Source organism: Melozone crissalis, unplaced genomic scaffold, assembly GCF_028551555.1.
Source record: "Melozone crissalis strain CALT ecotype California unplaced genomic scaffold, PUWL_Pcris_2 ptg000003l_1, whole genome shotgun sequence".
NCBI lineage: Eukaryota > Metazoa > Chordata > Aves > Passeriformes > Passerellidae > Melozone > Melozone crissalis.
The window spans coordinates 4,414,344-4,435,926 of record NW_026535781.1 but is presented as its reverse complement, the minus strand read 5'-3'; positions in this window follow the sequence as shown (position 1 = coordinate 4,435,926).

Below are 21,583 nucleotides of genomic sequence, written 5' to 3'. Positions count from 1 at the left end.
CCTAAAAGTAAACAGATGAAGAGATTAGAAGATGAAACTTAAGTTGTGGTCCCACTAAACTTTCTCTTCTGTAAGGCAAGGGTGTGAACACAGCCTATTAGAAGAATCATATATCAATGCTAAAATATAATTTTTACAAATGTTAAGTCATATATCCTGGTTAGTGGTGTCTGAGCTAGCTTGGTCTTGGTGTGTGTGGTCAACGCTGCTTAGAAGATCTTCTTCTGTCCTTCTTTTTCTTCTTACCCAGGCTGCTGCTGTCTCTCTTAGGCTTCCATTCTGTTCTTCTGATGGTAGCTCTGGTGTTTGCCACACCGTTCCCAGAAAGAGTTTTAATGTATTTTGCTGGGATCCATCTTAGGAGTGTTGCTTTAAAGACAAGGGCACCTCCTCTTCCCCTAGTATTTAATGGAAAAGGGCCCATAAATTGTTTAGATTTGGGGTCTTTGCTCAACACAGGTGGCTTTTCTTTTAATTGGGCTGCAGTTGAATTAGTAAAATGCCTGATGACTGGGGGAGTTGGCTCCATAAATGAGTTGTTCAAAAAGCTGAATACTTAAAAGGCCTTGGCCAGTCTGTCAGTGGAAGATAATATCTGGATTACCCCTCTCAGTTGATCAAGGATCCTTTTGATGGCTCAGTGGGCCTTCTCAGCTTTGGATTGTCCTGTGGTGGAGTGTGGTATGCCTGTGACATGTTTTATTCCCCAGTGGACAGAAACTTGTTGGAATCAGTGTGAGGTATAAGCAGGAGCATTATCAGTTTTAATTTCCTGTGGAAGTGCTAAGGTGGAGAAAACTAAAAATTAATGTTTTGTAGCATCATCTTTTGATTTTTCACCAGCATGGGCAGAGGTAAAAATCCCACTGGAAAAGGTGTCGATTGAGACGTGGATGTATTTTAGTCTGGCAAAAGAGGCTGAGTGTGTGATGTCTGGTTGCCAGATGTGGAGACTCTCTAGTGCTCTTGGATTGACTGCAGCTCTGACAGAAGCAAGGCCATGTTCCTGACAATTTGGGCAGGTGTCTACTATGGATCTTGCCGCGTCTTGGGCAATTTTGAACATCGTGAGCAGCGCAGGAATGTTTTGATGGTAGAATTGGTGGCTGATCCTGTCTGTCTAAAATCTATCTAAGGCATATTGCAGTGGTTAAGATGTTTGAAGTAGGCAATTGAGGTGCTCTTGAGTGAGAAATAATTATATATTCACAATATGTCTTCCTGCAAGGGAATACAGATGCACTCTAGCTTTCCTGATTAGTTGTGCAATAATTTTCTGTTGGGTTGTTATCATTTTGGTAGGTTGGTGTCATCAAAAAATCCAATCAATTATTATCAGGGGTTCTGAGATAGTTGAGTGCCCCCGAAAAAATAATGTATGGAATATTGGACTTACACCAAGCATTGCCAGGGAGAAAGGAAAATTAGGGTGCTATCTGTGTGCCTGTTAATTTGAATCACCCAGAAGACCTTCTGCACAGCTGCTTCTGCCTCCGGTGTCAGTGATCACGGGAATCGAGCCCTTCTCTGCCTTTAAGGAACAGGAACAGTGGCATGAGATCTTCTGTGGTGATTCCCAGCAGTGAACTGACCCAACTGATGCTTCCACAGAATTGGTGGAGTTCTTGCAGAGTCTTTGGGTTGTCCTTGATGTGCAGTGTTTGGGGTGTGATGGTTCTCTCTGTGCTTTTTAGGCCGAGGAACTTCCAGGGGTCTGTCTTTTGAACTCTATCTGCTGCAATCTCAAAACCTTTCTGCTGTACCACAGTGATGACATCTTGTACTGCAACGTCCAAAATGATTTGACCTTCTGCACAAATGACTGTATCGTCCATGTAACGAAAAATTATAGCATTAGGATGTTTTTTCCATCTGGGCGAGAGAATTTGGGCTCAAAGCCATTGACAAATAGTTGAGCTACTCTTCTCTCTTTGAGGCAATGCAGTCCACTGGTACCTCTGTGAAGGTGTTTGTCGGTTTAGGGGCGGAAAAGGCATACCCGGGGGGTGTCATTTGGATGCATGTGGGCATCAAAAAAGTAGTTATTAAGATCTATAAAAACCCTCTTCCAATAATTGTGCAATAAAATTGGACTAAACCTCCCTGAACCAGCCTTAATTCACATCTCAAGCCACGCAATCTTCAAAGCAATGCTCTTCCTATGCTCAGGCTCCATCAATCACAGCCTAAATGTCGAACAAGATATCCGAAAAATAGGAGGACTCCAAAAACCGCTACCCATAACTACGGCATGCGGCACCATCGGCAATCACGAGGTAACATGGAGGCTGAGGGCAGGCTGGACTGGAGGGCACCCATGTCCTCGATGACCTCATTGATTTTCCTGAGGTCCTGCCGGAGCCGCCTCTTGTCTTTGCCAGGATTTCATATGATAATGACAGGCGCATTGCAGGGGCTAGTAGATGGTACAATGTGGCCCACAGACAGCTTCTCCTGCACGAGGGACTGCAGGGCCTTTGACTTTCTGCCTGGGAGGGGCCACTGATCCACCTATATGGGGTCGTTGCTCTTCCAGGTTGACTGAAGTGCGGCAAGCTGCTCAGTGGCCCTGTCTAGAAATCCTGAGGTGTTGATATGATCTCTGGCCCTGTCCCCCTTTGGGACAAGAGGTCTTTTCCTCAAATTGTTATTGGTGCCTGGGTGATGAATGATCTTTCTGTAGCAACTGTGCCCTCAGAACCTTCCCTGCAGATGTTACTGTGACTCCAGAAGTTGTAGTGGCTCCCCTGGTAGCTAATAATTACCCCAGCAGCTGGAACCAGGGGCCATTCTTTTAACCAGTCAGAGAGGGAAATTATGGTGACATCAGCTCTTGTATCTAATAGTCCAGAAATACATCGCCATCTCCCTTTTCCTGACAAAGCACACTTTAGAATGGGTCTGTTTGGGCCCGCAATCTGTGCCCACATCACCACTGGATCAACTGGTGTGGTGATCATGTAAACTAGGAGGTTGGCTCTGGCTATAACTGTTCCTTTTGGAATGAAAAGGGGAGAGTCTAAGCATAGAGCCTGGACAGTTATCTCCTGCAAAGATGTCAAGGTGACTACCTCAGGTAGTAGAGTGAGTGTCTCCATCCCTTCCCTGGTGTTGGTTAAAATCAAAATGTCTCTGGCCTGTTCTTCAGGCCTGTATTTGCTGTTGGAATATGGTAAACATAAGTATCGTGGACTGAAATAGAAAAGGCGCTTAGCAGCTGCCTTTAGGTTCCAGGGCAGAGCTGTCTTCTGTCGAGTTATCTGCAGTGATCGAGCTGTCCCGCTGGATCTGAGAAGGTCGCTGTGCTGGTTCTCCACGGTGTTGGGGAGAGTAGGGCGGAACGGCCTCGTGTTTGGTGTCATCGTGCGGGGCCTTTCTGTGTCTGTGTGGGGTTTCCCACAGGCCAGCAGCTTTGCTGGTGTTGGAAAGCATGTGGTCGAGGGGGGCAGTGAGGACAGTGGCTGTGACACCTAGAAGGTCCCTGGTAATAGTCTGTATTTTTACTATTCTGTTGAAAATGCACCATCTCCCTACACTTAAAGCCAGGTCCCTTTTCATGTCTATGTCAGGGAATACCTTGGGAGGCTACTAGCACCTCTACTACACCCTTACTGGTAGCCATAGCTTGGCTGGCGTGACAGTGTAGGGATGCCCTAAGTGTGCATGCCTCGACCATTTGTGCAATGGTAGGCTTTGTGTTGACTGGTAGCGAAGGAAAAATGTCTTTACAGTTGTTGTTAGCATTTGTTTCAGCAAGTTTAGTAAGTACCTTCCTGGCTTTTGGATGTTCACCCTTCTTCTCTATTGCTTTTTTAAAGTGGTCAATAAATTTTAGAAAGGATTCCACAGGTCCCTGGAGAATGTCTGTGAAATCTAGAGTAGGTGTTTCTCCATTGGGTGTCTGCTTGAGAGCTGTCTTTTCAGCACTTTTATCTCTTCTAACAGAGCTCAGGGAAAGTCTATTGAATGAGGTTTAGTGAAATCTTCCTCCCTAGATGGACTAGTGTAAGGTGTGCCCACCTGTCTTCCCTAGTATAGTCTTTTAATAATTGTTTTATTAGATTTTTCTCTATTCCTTCCCACAGAACAATTTCAGTGGGAGAAAGTAGGATGTGCATAAAATGGAGCAGATCGTGAGGCACCATAACATGTGCAGTGAAAGTGGCATTTAACAAATTAATAAAATATGGTGACCCCCTCCCATGGTGTTTGGCTGCTTTATAAAGATCTTTCATCTTCCGTGTGTGAATGTTTCCCATCGGGGTTAGCCCCACTCTGGTACTGCGCCGATGCTGCTTGTATTTTAGCTACCAATTCCCAATCCCCCTCTTCTGCCGCCAGCTTCCGCATCCTCTGCCAAGAATCCTCAGGCTTATGCTGAAGGTCCAGAAGAGGGAACTTGGTCTTTGGCAGAGGAGCGGGGCCTTGGGGTGACTGGCCAGGCCCGGTGTTGTGGGCCTTTGGTAGCCAAGATGGCGGCCTTCCGGTTACCACCCCTCACACTTCCAGCTTCCGCAAGGGGCTGAGTTGGAGGGGGTAGGGCAGCGGGAGTAGGCAAGGAAGCGCTGGATCCCAGTGCAGGGGTGGTTCCTGATGCAGGGGTGGAATCCAACACAGAGGGAAGACCCGATGAGAGAGCTGGGGGTGGGAGGGAGTTTGACATTGACAACCCACTCCAGAGGAGGGACTCCATTTTGTGAGCTATCTGAGAGGGATCCAGTGAGGAGAGGTAGTGGAGAATGGGTTAGGGTAGAATCCAGGCCGGTGTGTTCAGTACAGATGTGGGCAGGGGGTAGAGAAGGAGGGGTGATGTCAGACAGCAGGTGGCTTGTCTGTGCTTTACAGCAGTTTCTGTCTCTCATCCAAATGGTATCAGTGTGTTCAGGAATGTGGGGGGCAGAACTCAAACTCTGGGTTGAATATTAGAGCTTTGAACCCTTGAGAAAACTCTATAAATCATATGAAAAATTAGGTAAAATATTGCAACTCTTATCACTCCCTGAGTTTGCAAAAGATAGAGTCTTTCCCTAACTCAGTCCCAAAATGCTACATGACAGACTGAATCAATAGACATGTCTGGGAACTGCCAATGGACAAATGACTTTCAACTTCCCTTAGTAAAAGTCTTCCACTCTGAAAGGAGAGACTACCTAACTGGAAGATATATATCCCTCTAAGGATTGGATAATTTGTTACCCAGAGCTGCCCCTGATGTAAAGGGTGGCCCACCCACAGGAATAAAAAATCACCCAAAGATCCTGCACTGCAGGCGGCTGTCCCCCAGCTCACTGCTCTGGTTACTCTGGATGCAGATGTTTCAAAATATCCCCTGGACTTCACCAGCTGAGCTGGCCCTCTTGCTGCTGGAGGGTGCCAACGCTGCCTTCAGCAAGCCCTGATAAAACTCAGGTCCCACTCCAGGGCGGTGGCTGACCCGAGGCGTCTTCTGTCCCGTGACGGTGGAAGAGCCGGAATCTCACTGGAGCTTCTCTCACAAATTCTCAAAGAAGTTCCCTGTTTGGGCAGCCCTTGTGGCATGTCCACAGCCAGCCTCTGTGAGAGACCTGCACTCCCAGAGCTAGGAGCAGACTTGCTGGAATGCATGATGGATGAGGCAAGAGAGGGATCTATGTGTGGAACTGCAAATACTGTGGATTGCACTGGAGAGGGTCCCTGGAGGGAGACAAAGTGGGGGTGGGCACAGAAGGATTTACATTTGGGAAAAAAGGACCTTGTATGCAGTAATTCAGGACTAACAGGTGTTAAGAGAGGAGAGAGCATCCTAGGGGAGTATATATAAGGAAAGGAGGAAGTTCATGATACCAAGAAAATGTGCTGAATCTGCATGATCCCACAAAAGACAATGTGCAAGATCATTGTATTCAGAGGGGTTATTCACCTTACTTTAATTCTATATCAGTCATCAAGTATTATTATTCTAGTGGTAGGTCCCCCAGCCTGCGAAACATTGCCTCAGCCTCAGACTTCATGGCTGGGTGAGGAGCTCAGCAGCGCTGAAAGCTGAGGCCTGTCCTTTGTGATCCCTTTGGGATGGCAGTGGAACTGCCGTGAGTGCACATTCAGAGGCACCCTCATGGCTTCTCATGCCACAACACCAAAAATAAATCGGCAGTTTGGGTTTTTGAATGACATTTAGTCCTTTGAAATATCTGCAGGAAGTGGTCTGAAACTGCTTTCTGAGCCTGCTCCTTGGGATCAGCTGTGAGGGGCAGAGGGCTGGTCTGAGCCCGGTGCTGTGTCCCACTGGGAGCAGCCCAACAGCCTCACGTGAAGAGCAGGCACTGCCAGAGGCCCTGGAGATCTCACCTGCCCTGCAGCCACCTTTGTCAAGGCGCTGTAAACATCAGCTGGTGCTGACTTTCCCCTTGGACCCCTTGGTCTAGCCATTATGGGGAATTTTGTTCCTGAAGCCCGTGGGATTTCCCCCTGGCAGCTGTGATGGGGATGCTCAGGGAGTGTGGGGCTTTGGGGGCAGCTGCCCAGGAAGGGGCTGAGCTTGGGGCCCTGTTGGGCCCTGGCCCCCAGCAGGCCCCCAGCAGCAGCAGCAGCAGCAGCCCCAGGGCCCAAAGCCCCGTGCCCCCTGCCCAGCACAGGCTGCCCTGTCCCTGCAGCTGTCACCCGAGTGGGGCCCAGGGCCAGTGGCCGCTGGCAGCAGCAGGAATGCGGGCAGGGTGAGGATATCCTGGCTTGGCTTTTGTCTCTGGAACAATGCGGGCTCAGGGCAGTGCAGGGCAGGCTGGGAAGCAGAGCCCAGGGCCTTTGGAGGCTGCAAGGTGTAAAGATCAGCCCCTGCAGCAGCCCAGATGTAGCTGGCCCAGTTGCCAAGGCTGTGGTGGCCTTGAGAGCTTGCAGGTGGATTTTGCATGGCTGTGACCTGCTGGCGGCTCTGGGCCCAGGAGTCCCTGTGGCTGCAGCAGGAAGGGTGGCTGAAGGTTTGCTGGCTGCTTTGGGGGCCTGGCTGCAGGGGCCAGTGCTGGGAGAGCCCCCTGTGTGAGAGCTGGTGAGAGCTGAGCTCTTGGGGACAGCGCTGTGCCCCAGGCCAGGAAGAGCAGCAGTGCCCAGTGCCAGGAGTTGTGTCAGTGGGAGCCCCTGTGCACAGGGACCCCCAGCCCCGGGGTGGCTGTGCCAGCACCTGCAGGGACCTCCAGCCCGGGGAACGCGGAAGAAGTGGAACCCATAAGTGTGCAAAGGCTGCTTGTGCCCAAAGGAATGGCCAAGAGAAGTCAGGTTTTAAAAAGAAACAGCATTTATTTGCCTAAGATCGGCAAATCTAGGATTTACAGAACATGTGTCGTTATAGCAATTGTTAAAACAACAACAACAACAATGTACAGAATATATTTACATGGGATCCAATGGGCTAACAATCTTCAAAACGTATTTACAAAAAACTTCCCACGTAGTAAACGTATTTACAAGGAACTTCTAAATTTTAAACGTATTTACAAAGGTCTGATATCTGTGCCATAATGTGCATGAGTCCTGGAAGAAAGGAAGCAGCAGAGCTGGACTCAGCTGGCAGCACTGGGCCCAGAAGGGCCCCAGGGGCTGGGCCGGGGCTGGCAGGGCTGGCGTTGCCCCAGGCAGGCACAGGGCAGGCCGGGGCTGGTGCTTGTGGCAGCACAATCCAGGCCCCCTGCGGGCACCGTGTCCCTGAGCGGGGCCATCCAGCCCAGCCCCAGCCTGGCGTCAGGGGACCCAGTGTGTGTGTGGACAGGGCGTGGGAAGCATCTGCCTGTCTTACCTATGGTGCTCCATCTTCATCCAAGGACCATGGGCTCCTCGTCATCCTTCTCGTCCACTTCCATCTCCTCGGTGTCATCCTGCTCATCCACCTCCATCTCCTCGATTGTCTCCTCCTCGTCTACTTCCATGTCCTCAACAGTGGATGACATGGAAATAGAGGAGGAGTCCACCTCCATCATTTCATCCTCATCCAGCCCCTGGTCCACTTCCATCTCCTCCGCAATATCCCTGTCAGTCTGCAAGGGGCAGCACAATCTCCCAGTGGGCTTCCTGTCCCACACCATCCATTCCCACATGGCTGCATCCTGCCCAGGCCGGGTGGCCCCTGCCTGGCTTGGCACTGTACCTCCATGGGCACAGCAGAGCACATCCTGCTGGGATTGGCGCTCCAGATCAGGCGGCAGGAAAAGCCCAGGCAGCAGCAGCACCTCAGCGCTGAGGGTCAGAGCACAGGGCGGGCAGCAACTGACCCTTGGCAGCCGGTGAAGTGTCTGCTGTGCTCGTTTCCAGGTCCTGGACGTTCCACCTGGAACCCTCGGGGCGCTGTGATGTCACTGAAGTTTCAGGGGTGCTGTGCAGTGGGAGATGGGGATGGCAGAATGATCAAATCCTTGAATGGTTTTGCTTGGAAGGGACCCTCAAGATGATCTGGTTCCAAGCTGAGCAAGCTCCCAGCACAGCAGGTTGCTGCGGCCCCTGTCCCACCTGGCCTTGGATGTCGCTGGGGATGGGGCATCCACAGCCTCTGTGCACTGGTCCCTGTGTCAGGGACAAGCACCCTGAGAGTAAAGAACTTCTTCCCATCATCAAATCTCTTCCATCTCTTGCAGTTTGATCCCATTCCTCATTGTCCCGTCACTAAAGTTCCTGACCAAGAGTCCTCTCCCACTTCTCTGTAGTCCCTTCCCTCACTGGAAAGGTGCTGAGGTCTCCTGTGACTCTCTGTACAATGTTCATAAGCTGAAATCTGCAAGTTGAAGCTTGTAGGCCCTCTACAGTTATATAGTGGCACTGGGGTGGTTCCTCAATTGCAGCATGAAATTCTGAGGTATCAATTGATCAGCTGTTTTTATTGTGGTGGGATCTGAGAATTTGGGTCAGCAGAGCCCTATATTGTCAGGGAGAGGTGTCTGTGAGCCTGATACAGAATCCAGCACTCAGACTAATCTTTGCTTGAGTATGGTTGGTTTTTTCATTCCTTTCCTCCTGCCCTTAGCCATTGCTAGAATGTCACAGTGAAAATAGAATTGAGGCCGTTTTTCACTCATTACATGTTCTTGTTTGTTTTGTTTCTTCTGCAAGGCTGGGCAAGGTTGATCTCGATGCAAATTCATTCACATCTGAGGAGCTTAAAAAGGCCTTGGCTAAAATGAAGGAAATTGAGAAGGCAGAAAGGAAGGTGAGTTTCCCATTTCTAAAGCAATGCACATTGCAGGGATCTGAAAACACCCTGTTACACTCTGCTGAAACACAATGGTTAAAATGATTGCTTGGAAAACACTATGCAAACTAATTTTGTGGTGAATATGGACCTAAAATACCTTTATTAATCTGTTAGTGATATTGTTCCCTGACTTTTCTGTACGACTCGAAGATTCTGTGAGTGGTTTGGGTTGGATAGGACCTTAAAGCTGATCCAGTCCCACCCCTGCCATGGGCAGGGACACCTTCCACTATCTCAGGTTGCTCCAAGCCCCATTCAAGCTGGCCTTCGACATTTCCAGGGATCCAGGGGCAGCCACAGCTGCTCTGAACAATGTAATTTATCTGTTTCACTGCAGCTCAATTCACAAAAATGTCTGCAGACCCCAAAGGGAACTGGATTGTAGCTGACGGTATTTACAGAGGGTATTTCCCTTTACTCTCCTTGCTTTGGGTTTCCAACCTTGTGCTCTGGATAGCAAAACCCAAGTGGCCATGGTGAAGCAGGGGCTGACGTTTCCTTACCCAAGCTCCAAGTTGTCCATTTAGTTACAAAACAACCCACAACCCGAAGTAAATAGGTGGGAAGATGTGTGACTCATCAGGTACATCAGAGCCTCTTTCCCTTCTCCCCCTCAGCAGTATTTCTTTAACCCTCTCTCCTCCTGCTGCCTTGGTCTTGGCTCACTCAAACAAAAACTGAAAGAGGAGTCAAGGCTCTAAAGTTCTGGTGTCACAGAAAGGCTTTTTCTTCCCTTATGTGGCAGCACGGCATGATTTCATTTGCAGGACATTATTTCCGTAGCAGCATTGCTGACTGATTGCAGGGCTGCTGAAAAGGGCTGCTGGAAATGAGGATCATTGAAATGCAAAAATTAGTGATACTCTATTAGGTGAAAATAAGCCATATTTTAAAATCCCCTGTTAGAATAGCTTTTGTCCCAGCAACTGGGCTAAAAGCAGCTACATCTAATGGACCTAAAGTATTCCATTTGCGGTCACTCCTGCAGAGAGCAAATCCATCCCTGAAGGCTCAGTGTCAGAGGAAATGGAGTTACACTGAGCCTCTCTGTGCTCCGGCAGAGGCAGCTCGGGGAGGGATGGGTTGGGTGTGGTACCTCTGGTAATTTATCATTCCATTGACACAGCTTTCACCTCCATTGCTCACTTGGTTTTCCTCCAGTCCTCTCTGATCCCTCATGGGGAGCAGGACAGTGCAAACCCTCCAGCTGAGGCTCACTCTGCATACAAACACATCTTGGCATTTGTGACAAATGCCTTCCAAAAGGGGCTTTCTGCCTTTCTCCTGTCCTTGGGGCAGCCCAGCTCCAGCATGGCCTCTCTGCTGCTTCTGTCCCCTGCAGCAGCAGGCTCTGTCCCCAGTGCCACCAGTGCTGATGTTCCTGCACCTCTGGGGCTCTCTGAGATCTCTGACAGAGCCTTTCCTCCTCACCACATGTTTTGTGTCAGCTCTGTTCAGGGCAGCCCTTGGGGTGCTGTTACTGCGAGGGAGATGAGCTCAGGACAGGCTGTGTGCTGGCCAAGCCCCATGGCACAGCACGTCAGCTGCCCCCAGCTTATCACTGCTCCTTCTGCCTCCCTTTCTGACAGCTTCTGTCCTCACACCTCTCCCTAGGAGATAGACCCTTCCAGGAATTTGCTCAACGCTTGGAAAGGCAAAAGCATCTTTGTCTGTGTCTGAGAACTCGTTGGAGTCACTGGGCACTTTGGGCTGGATGGGACCTCTGGAGCTCTCCAGCCTCATGTCCAGTTCCAGAGAGGTTCAGCTGTAAGATCAGGGAGGTGCCTCCGGGCTTTTTGCAGCCAGGTTTTGAGAAGATCCACTTGCAGGCAAGCAGAGAACAGCAGTACTGCTGCCTGTGAGCTTGATGTTGAATTGGATGGAAATGGGATGTAGAAATAGTGCACAAATGCTGTAGAGATGTAGAAGTGGTGCACAGAGCTCTACTCTTCTCTCATATTGTGGGTATATCACAGCTAACTGGGTTCCTGGGCTTCTCAGAAGGACCCTGCCCCTGCACCTCTGATGTAGAGCAATAAATCCATTGGCACAGACAGCCAGGTTCCCTTTGTGAATTTTGGGGCTGGCATTCCTTTCTGTGTCTGTCTTGTCTCTCTTCATCTCCTATCTTGTTATCTCACATCTGGTTTTTCCTCCTTTTGTTTCCAAGGCCCGAGAGGAAGAGGTGAGGAAGAAGTTCCAGCCCCTAGAGCAGCTGAAGGAGGAGTTTGAAAAGCTGAACATGAAGATAGAAACAGATTATGAAATTATGCTTAAATTAATCAGCAAATTCAACAGCTCTGCCTCCACGCTGGATGAGAAAGTCGCGGCGCTTTATGATCTCGAATATTATGTTCACCAGGTAACAAGAATGCCTCAGTAACTACCGTGTAAAATCCAGGGGATACGGTGTCATAAACGGGGCTTTATTTTTTCTTATCAGTATCAGGTAATACAAATTGCTTAATTACCATAATCCTGGGACAATAACAGACAGCAGAGGACTAGTGCAGGCTTATTTTATATCCAGGTTGGAATTAATCATCGCTTGTGCCAGGAGCCAGCAGTATCCTGGTGGTTGCCTGATTTGTTGTCTGTTCTCAGGCTGGTTTTCTTATCCTCTCTTTTTCCTTTTTTATCTCCTTAATGTTACAAAATGGGGTTTTAGCTGCCATTTTTGGGTAAGTAGAGTGGTGGTTGCTCAGAAAATAATTATTTTCTCTCTGCTTCCATGGAAAGCTGCCGTGGTTGATGGTAGGTGCCTTTATATCAGTTCACAGAGAACGTCTTTGTACCAGGAAAGGTGACAGCCACCCAAAACCCCCTATTTTGTCTTGGTGTGAGTAAGCAGTGGCAAGCAGAGCCTCGCTGTGCTAATTAGCTCTGTGTGAGGGTGAACATATTTCCTGGCATCTCGCTTCCTGGGGTTTGTGCTCACACTTTCCCCCCCTCTCTCTGATATCTCTTGCTCTGCTTTCAGCTCACACATTCCTACCTCCCCTTGGATGCAGCTGCAGGCACAGAGCTCTGCTCCCCTGGGCTTGGTGCCTGCCTTGGTGCCACCCCTGGGAGGGTGTCTGGGCATCCAGCCTCTGCTCTGCCGTGTGGGAAGGGACTTGGCTTCTCCCTCCCCAGTGACTGGCGAGAGTCTGGAGTGCACTGCGAGAGTTTCCAATGGCACTTTGTCATTTCAGAGGGTGAATAGGACAACTCTTGGGAGGTGCCAGTGCAAGCCCTTTCACTGGAACAGCACTTGTTGAACCAAATGTGGTATTTGGAGGCAGGTAGCTGAAGTGTTGCTGCTGTGAGAGAGAGAGTCCACGTGCCAGCTGATACAAGGGTTATTTCCAGGGCTCTTTGTCTTGAATTTCCACTCTGAATTGTCATTGTGGGCATGCAGAGGCTTCCTTGCTGTTTGTTCTCCCTGCTTTTGTGTCACTGACTGCATCTGTGTGACTCAGAGAATAACTGTGAACAATGGGCACCCAAAGAGCTTCATATTTGTGCTCAAGGCTAATCTTGCCTGATTAAGGGTGCCAGAGCATCAGGCCATTGTGCTAAAAAGCAACCCCCAAATGCCCTGGCATGCCTTGAATTCCAGCATAGCGATCTGGACTATTCCAGCAGAAAATCCCTGCAGCACAGGATGGGGCAAACAGTTTCAGAATGGCAGAGGAGCAGGGACTGGAGCATCAAAGGGAAGCACATGCAGCATCAAAGGGGTCAGAGAGGGGGAATGGCAGGAGGCTGGCAGGAGCACAGGGGCTCCTTTGTGCGCCGATCACAGCGCTGCTCTGTGCCCGCGCTGTCGGGGCAGATGGCTGGGCAGCACCTTCTCGTCAGGCAGGAAGCTGATAAGAAATATGACTTGTCTCTAAGCCAGCATGGCTTTTCCTCCTCTTCTTCCAGTCAGTTGAATGCGTCCAGAGCATTATCTCTGCTTGGGACTGACTTTAGCAGCAGTGGCTTAATGTAATTACTGAACAGCAGCCAAAGGACGCTGGTGCCGCATAACCCTGGAAGGGCTGAACTGCCAGGACTCCTCTGCAGCGAGTCACAGCCCTGCTGTGGGAGCAGGGGATCCTTGCAGATGTGGGTGGCCAAGGACTTGTGTAGGGCCACTTTGCAAGTCCCACCTTCCCCAGCCTCCATCTGAGCAGTACCATGCCGTGCTGTGGCTTTTCCAAACTGTTCAGCTCCCGGCCATCCTGCTGCTGTCTCCGGGACACAGGATGCCCTGTGGAGTGGCAAATGCCATGCCCTGGAGGGCGTGCAAGCAAAGGCTGCTCCCTGCTCTGTGCCATGGTCACCCTGGAGCAGTGGGTGCGGGGCAGCTCGTGCCTCGAAGCGTGCCGTGGGAGCCATGGCTGGTGCCCAGCCCGGGGAGATGCTCTCTCCTGCCTTTGAAGAGTCAGCCCAAGGGCTCTGACTTTGCTCAGCTTTTGGTTGCCAGCTCTGGTTTGCTTCTCCTCAGCCACGATTCAGCTTGGCATGTTCGGGAGCCCGTCTTGGAGAAGGAGTAGGAAGGTTTGGCTTGCTGGGTTATCTGTAACGCATAAAACCCAAATGCAAATGTGAAGAGGGCAGAGCGTAACTCATAAACATCATTCACGGTGCTTGCACAGCAGTGTGTGGAGCCAAGACCCGTTCTCAGGCATTGCAGGCTCTTTCTCTCAATTATTTACTCTGCTTATCTTCCCCTCTCCTCTGCTCTGACATGCTACACCATCTCTCTCTGCTAATTTCCTCTCCATCGTATGCAGTTGACATGCTGCTTTCCCTCGCTCTTCTTTTCTAACATTTTCTCTCTCACCTTCCCTCCCTATTTTCTTTCTCCTCCAATTCAAACCTGCTCCCTGAATAACTGCTGTCATATTTGCTCTTCTCCCATCCCTCCCCTCGCCTGCTTTGCCTGTGTACTTTACTCAAGAGCTCTTTTGATCTTTGGTTTTTCTTCTGTTCTGATTTCAGTGGACTGAAGTGAGGTAGAAGCTGCTGCCTTGCAGCATACACTGCTCCCCAGAGAGGTTAATGCCTTCAAGTTGTTAAGTTTGGGGATTTTGTTAGTTTTAGAACTGGAGCTCTCACAACAGACTCTGGTTAAAAAAGATAAACACATCTTCAGAATAAGCTTTACAGCACAACAGCACAATTTACATTCTGCTGTTGTGGTGTCTCACTGATGCTGGGGCAGCACAAAGGACTCTGGTGCTGCTGAGGTTACAGCAGGGGATGGTTTTACCACTCCAGCTGCTGGATGCAAATTCCTGCCTGTCCATATATTCCCTCTCATGCAGAAGTCAATGTCTGATTCCAGCACTAAACCAGTTTTTACAGAGGCTGAGTAATAAAAGGACCCACTGGCAGATGAAATTGGATTGCTGCATAGATTTCGCTGTAGATAAAGATGGGTCTGCAGAAAAGTGAGAGCTCTGGCAGGCCTGGTTTATAGGGACAGTTAAAAGAACAGCATCTGAAAGGATACAAAAGCTGCTGCAAATCCTGAATTAGCCCCAGCAGACCTGCAGAGAGCAGCTTTGCAGAGGGACAGGTGGGTATTGTCCCACTGGGGAGCAGAGATGAGCTGGAGCTCCCCAGGTCCTGCTTTGGTAACGACAGACCTGTAGGACACAAAGCTTCTTCTTCTCCTGGGTACCTGAAATATCTGACTTAGGGCCAATTTTGATGAAGGTACATGGTTGAGATACATATAACACTGAGCATGAAGTCATTGACTAGAAGAGGGTCCCACATGCCCTGCATGGCTTGTGGTCCTGTTCCACCTCATCAGGGGGTCGGCTTGCCCTGCTGATAACTCATTTTTATATTCTGTTTCCATCAGCCAACGATTGCTGTTGTGTCCCTGTCTTTCAGAGAGATATGTTGAATTTCTAAACCTGATTTTTCTGTGCAGGCAGAAACTGATTTTTCTGTGCAGGCAGTTCTGAGCATTCATCAGATCCTCTTTTAAACTGAAAAAAAAAATCATTGAATACCAAAATGCATTGATTTGACTTTGGACTGAATTTTGTACTTGAAGTAGTTTGTGCTGTTTCTCTAAATTTTGTCTGTGAGCACTCAGAGCCTTTTCTGATCTCTTCTCCAAGAGCAGATGCCCGCTGGGACTGTGCCTGGCTGGCTAGCCCCTGATCCACTTAGAGCCAGAGGCTGATGAATTCCCACTAATGTGCAAAGTTTTCCCTACTGGCAGTTAATCCATTATTGTTTGCTTAGAAAAGTCATTGTGGGGTTGCTCCCTGGGGAAGCTCCTGGATGACCCCTCCAAGCTGGGACTGGCTTTTTCCTTCCTTGTCCATGGGAAGTTGTTGATGGAACTCATGGAGAACTCCCAGAACTGCCCATGCTACTCGCTCCCATGCCCCCTTTGCACCCTGTTGATGCTGACAGGCTCCTAAACATCCCTGACTCCTAGTGCTACAATTACAGCATCAATTAATTAACTTCATTTGCAAAACATGCAATTCCCTGGATCCCTAGTAAAGGCTTGCTCAGGGGAGAGCAAAGAGCTGGAGTTTTTTGACATCAGCAGATATATCGAGTTTTTGACACCACCTGAATTGCCAAATACATGTCAAGAGCAGCTTTGATAGCTATAATCAAAGTATTTGAGTTTCCAGTGATGCTTTCTGAGTGTGACAATGTCCTCACACAAGGACACTGTGCCTGGGCAGCTGTGACATCTCTGCTCGTGGGCAGGGCTGTGCTAAGCTCAGCCACAGCCATTCCCTTGGAATTTTTTATTCCTCGTAAAACTCCCTGCTGGTCAGAGCAGGAGGGAAGGGATGCTGTGTGTGAAGGGAGGTGTTCTCCAGGGGCTGGGGCTTTGTGCTGATGGAAGCTGCTCTCTCCCAGGTGGACAATGCCAAGGATTTCCTGTCCATGGGTGGGCTCCGGCTGGTGATCGAGGGGCTGAACAGCAGCGAGGCCTTGCTGAAGGAACACGCTGCCTTTGTCCTGGGAGCTGCCCTGTCCAGGTGAGACCTGCCCTCACCTGGGCTCTGTGCCTCTCTCCACCTCCCTTGGTTTATTTCTGATAGCAGAGACCAAAAGCTGTGTTGTGACACACCACAAAACTGTCTTGTCTGCTTCCTTGCCCTTGCAACATCTGTTTCCCCTTCTCCTCAGTGTGTCCTTATCTTGCCCATTGGACACATCCAGAAGTAATGTGGTGTCAAATCTATGATTGTTTCTTGGTTTCCCTGGGCTCCCTGTTTCTACAAAGTCCAAGGAAGGAATAATTCTCCTTCTGTCCCACTGACAGCTCTCTCTGGGGGAAGATGTAACAGAGGGTACAGTTACAAGCACCCCAGTGAGCACCTTTGTCCTTCCTCATCCTTGCTCCTGGGCTGCCTTAGGATGGCAAGGTGCTGATTTGAGCAGCTCCCGTGGTCTTTAGAGAGAGATTTGGGCCCCATGAACACGTGCCTCTGACATCAAAGGCGTGTTGATTAGATGTGGGGTCAGGAATAAGGGTCAGCAGCCAGAATCCAGAGGAGACTGACCTGCAGAATGTTTGAGGTTCAGGGGAAGGAGCCTGCTCTTCCTTATGCTGGCGCATCCTGTGTAGTGCTGGCTACAGGAGGTATCCTGTGGGCTCCATGGGTTTTCCTGGTGCCCCTTTTTTGATTTATGGGTTTTGGGGCTTTGCAGGGGATGTGTTGCTCATTCAGAGGTGCAGAGGCTTTAGAAATGCATTGGATAGACTCAAATTCAGGATCAGAAGTGCAGAGTGAAAATTGAAGGTCAGGACTGTTTTATCTGCATATTTCTACACCTAAAAATACAGTCACCTTCTCCAGCATCATAAATTATTTATGGCCTAGTCTAACACATGGTGCATGCACAGACCTGCATTTACTTGGCAATCTCATATGCAATGCAGTTGGCCCTCAGCGTGTGTGGAGTGATGGGCCTCGTGGACAGGAGCAGGTACCCAGGTTTATACCAGGGAAGGATCCAGCTTCTAGTCTGAAACAGAGCTTGATTTAGGGATGACAGGAAGATACATGAGAAACAAAACCTGCTCTTCATATTCTGGTGTATCTTTGTCTCTGAAACAATACCAGAGTGGTTTGCTCAGGTTCTTTATGTAGACTCTTTCTGCATACAGAGAAGATCATGCAGAGGATCTGGAAACATTTGCAGGTAACTTATGAAATGACAGGGGCTGCTAAAGAGCTTCTTTCCAGATGTACCTGCCATGACATGGCCAGGACTCCAAAAATTCATTGTCTCATGGTACCTGACAGTGTAGCAGTGGCCACGAGAGTCACACTTTTGTGTAGTGTTTCTTACTCAAGTGCAAAAATCTTCTTTGGAGAGAGCCTCTCATCTGATAGGACAACATTAAACTGCTGCTTTGCAAACTTGTGGACCTGTTTTCTTTGAAGGACATTCTGGCAGATGGTAATTTGGAGTGGGTTGGATGATACATGGTGTGAGAGCTCTGCTCCAAAATGTGAGGGATATTATGCCTTGGTTTGAGTTTGCTTTTTCTCCCCTTGCTGTGCTTAAGCTTTCTCAGTAGACACCTACATGCCAACTTGTCTGCTGTGTGCTCACTTGTTTAATTGGTTTGTTCATATATTTTCTCAGCTTACTCCATGCTCTAGTTAAACTGTTGGGGGCATTTCAGGTACTTCACACAGCATTTTGTGTTTTTCTGAGGGCTTGTTTTTTATTTCCTTCCCTCATGGTTGTTCCTGAGAGCCTTAGAGAGGTGGTAGGGCTTTCCAGTAAATTCCCAGAGGTGTCACAGCTCGCTGGGCTGCAGGGACACGATCTGCTCTGTGCTTGTGTGCCTGGGGCTGGTGTCAGATCCTCTGCTGGATGCTGAGCCTGGGAAGAGGCAATGGTCTGCTGCTCACCAAATGGGTCTGTGGCCACCTCCCAGGTCTCTTCAGGCAGGCTAGCTCAGGACAGTGGTTTCAAGCCAGGCAAACATTCCCAGAGGGAAATCTGGGCATGATGAGAGCAGCTCCAGAGCCTGGCACAGGAGGTCAGTAACTCCTGGCACAGCTCAGTCTGGAAGAGGGAGTTTGGCCTTGACTGTAGACAAGTGTTTAACACAGGAGGAAACCACTGGACACAGAGTGATTCCAGACATTCCTGGGACACATCCAGAACTTTTCAGCTCTCAGAAATACCCAGATCTTCTCCAGATTTGCACTGTCCTTAACTCTGCTCAGGTAGTCAGGCAGGTAAGGGATGGAACAAACAGCTGCAGCCCCCAGGTCCTGCCTGCACATGGCCCTGCCAGGACCTGGCTCAGAGCTCTGGCTGTGTTGGAAGCCCATTGGAACAAAAAGGTTTTCCAAGGGATCAGCATCTTGAGCCAACGGGCCAGGGGGCTGGCCAAGACTTGGATCAGCAAAGGCAGCAGGAGGAGAAGGCACAACAGGGCCAGCTCAGAATTTCCCCTTCCTGATATTATCGCTCCTATTTATTTGGCTCAAAGCAGATTTGAAAAGCAGCCATAGCACAGCATGACTGGGACATGAACATGCACTGCATGTGCAGCCAGGGTTGTCCTGCAGAGCAGCTCCTGCAGCCCTAAGGGCTCTTGGCCAGCCCAGGGCATGTGCCACCTGCCAGGGGCAGCTCTCAGCCTGCCTGGCAGCTTCCCATGGACGCTGCTGGGGAGAAGTTGGAGGTGGAAGGAGCCACCCCCATCAGGGCAGATTCCTCCTGCTCTGGAGATGGTGCTGCATGGCCAGGGCTGCTCTCAGCTTTCTCCTAAAGGGAAGGGAAAGGGGCTGTCAGCTTTGGCTGTGTCACTGAGACTCCTGCACTGTCACCCTGGGCATCAGCAGATGGGCCTCAGATCTCCTTCAGACAGTGCCTCCTCAGCCTCCTCTCCCTACAGACAGCAGCAGCAGCACCTTGGCTTGCAGCATCTCTGTTTGTCTGGCCTGCCCTTAAGGCCCTGCTGCCAGGGAGATGTCCCTGGGCAGTGCCCTGTGCTGGGGGGGTGTCTGCAGGGCAGAGCTGAGCCCCAAGGGCTGGGCTGGGCCCTGGCAGCACTGGCAGTGGCAGGGACAAGGCTTGGGTAAAGAGAAACTGCTCCCAGTAGGCACAACTCGAGGCAGCAGAGAGCCAGGCCAACCCTTGGTATCCCTCCAGCCAACAGCATCAGGGAAGAGTGTAGGGTTTGGAGAGATTGATTTTGAAACTGGAGTGTTCAAAAAGGCTACATTTTTTATAACTACAGTTAATAATTTTTCCATTCTGTACTAGAGGGAGGTGAAATGAGCAACGGGCAGCTGTTTAGGATGAGCAGCTCTGACTGTTCTGGGGCACAGGGAGGCCTGTTTTCCCTCTGGGCTCCCCAGTGTTCAGGGTGAGAGCAATGCCAAGAACAGGATTTCTGTCCGTTCTTAAAAACACACAGTTACTTAGCAGCCGAATTCTTAACTCAAAAAAAAAAGTAAATGAAATTTCCACAAAGAAAGAAAAGGAATTTTTATTGCTTGTGTAAGAAAATAGCATAGGACTGACTCAAGGTAATTTGTCCAAATTGTCAATGTGTCTTTAAAAAGCTCACAATGTCCATAATGAAAAATGTCCAACAGCAGCTCCATCAGGCACTTCCTCCTGCTGGCATTGGCAGACACGCGGCTGCTGCAGCTCCTGCACTTCTGCCTCTTGCTGGGCATCTCCCTGGCTGCCCTCCTGGGCAACGGCCTCATCATCAGCGCCGTAGCCTGCGGCCACCACCTGCACACGGCCATGTTCTTCTTCCTGCTCAACCTGGCCCTCAGTGACCGGGGCTCCATCTGCACCACTGTCCCCAAAGCCATGCACAATTCCCTCTGGGACACCAGGAACATCTCCTACACAGGATGTGCTGCTCAGCTCTTTTTTTTTGTGTTTTTCATGTCATTAGAGGTTTCCCTCCTGACCATCATGTGCTACGACCGCTACGTGTCCATCTGCAAACCCCTGCACTACGGGACACTCCTGGGCAGCAGAACTTGTGCCCACATGGCAGCAGCTGCCTGGGCCAGTGCCTTTCTCTATGCTCTGATGCACACAGCCAATACATTTTCCCTGCCCCTGTGCCATGGCAATGCCCTGGGCCAGTTCTTCTGTGAAATCCCCCAGATCCTCAAGCTCTCCTGCTCCAAATCCTACCTCAGGGAACTTGGGCTTCTTGCTGTAAGTGTCTCTGTAGCCTTAAGCTGCTTTTTGTTCATTGTTTTCTCTTATGTGCAGATCTTCAGGGCCGTGCTGAGGATCCCCTCTGAGCAGGGACGACACAAAGCCTTTTCCACCTGCCTCCCTCACCTGGCCGTGGTCTCCCTGTTTCTCAGCACTGCCATTTTTACCTACCTGAAGCCCCCCTCCATCTCTTCCGCATCCCTGGATCTGGCCCTGTCAGTTCTGTACTCGTTGGTGCCTCCAGCCCTGAACCCCCTCATTTACAGCCTGAGGAACCAGGAGCTCAAGGCTTCCATGTGGGCACTGATGACTGGATGCTTTCAGAAACATTAAACTACTGGCCTATTTCTGCCAATCACTTGTAATAAAAGTAATCTTCAATACTTTTTGTTAGTTTCACTTTGCAGGTTCTTTACCTTTGTTTTAATTTTAAAGTATTGTCTACAAAGTGATGTCATTGTGCCATTTCTCATTTTGTTTCCCTTCTCCTTTACTGTGACCCACAACCTGTTTCTATGAGGAGCTGTGCTCTCAGTGGCTGTAAGTGAACTAAAGGATCTCCCAGGAAAGTTTTTTGCAGAGATGCCCTTTTGTTCCTTCTCTGGAGCTGCAGCAGCAATGTCTGTGTGCAGAGGTGGGGGCAGATCAGTGCTGGCCCAGCAGCTGTGCCCAGCAGCAGCAGCAGCACTTGGTGTTGCCAGTGCTGCTGCCATGGCCCTGCCCCGCTGCCCTGGTGGCCCTGGTGTTGCTGCAGGGCCTGAGTGCTCTCGGGGCCGGGCACAGCCCTGGGGGTGGCAGTGCCGGGGCTGCAGCAGGGACAGGCCATGGGCACTGCTGGGGCAGTGCTGACGCCTCAGGCCAGGCCCTGGGGGCTCCAGGCTCCTTGCCCAGGCTCTCTCAAGAACACGGCCAGGCCAATGCTCAGCACAGAAAAGCCCCGTGAGCAGCCCCAGGCTGGCCGTGGGCAGGCTGGGGGCAAACAGCATGGCTGGGGCTCTGCAAGGGCCCTGGGGGAGACGGGAAGGAGCAGCAGAGCAGGGGCTGATCCATCCCCAGTGCGCTGCACAGCCCAGGGCAGCGTCCCAGACTGTCCTCATGGAGCTGCCAAAAACATCTCCCCTCTGCAGCCCTGGCCTCTCCCCCAGCTCACACAGGTGCCCCATCCTTGCAGGCACAGACACGGCAGCACTG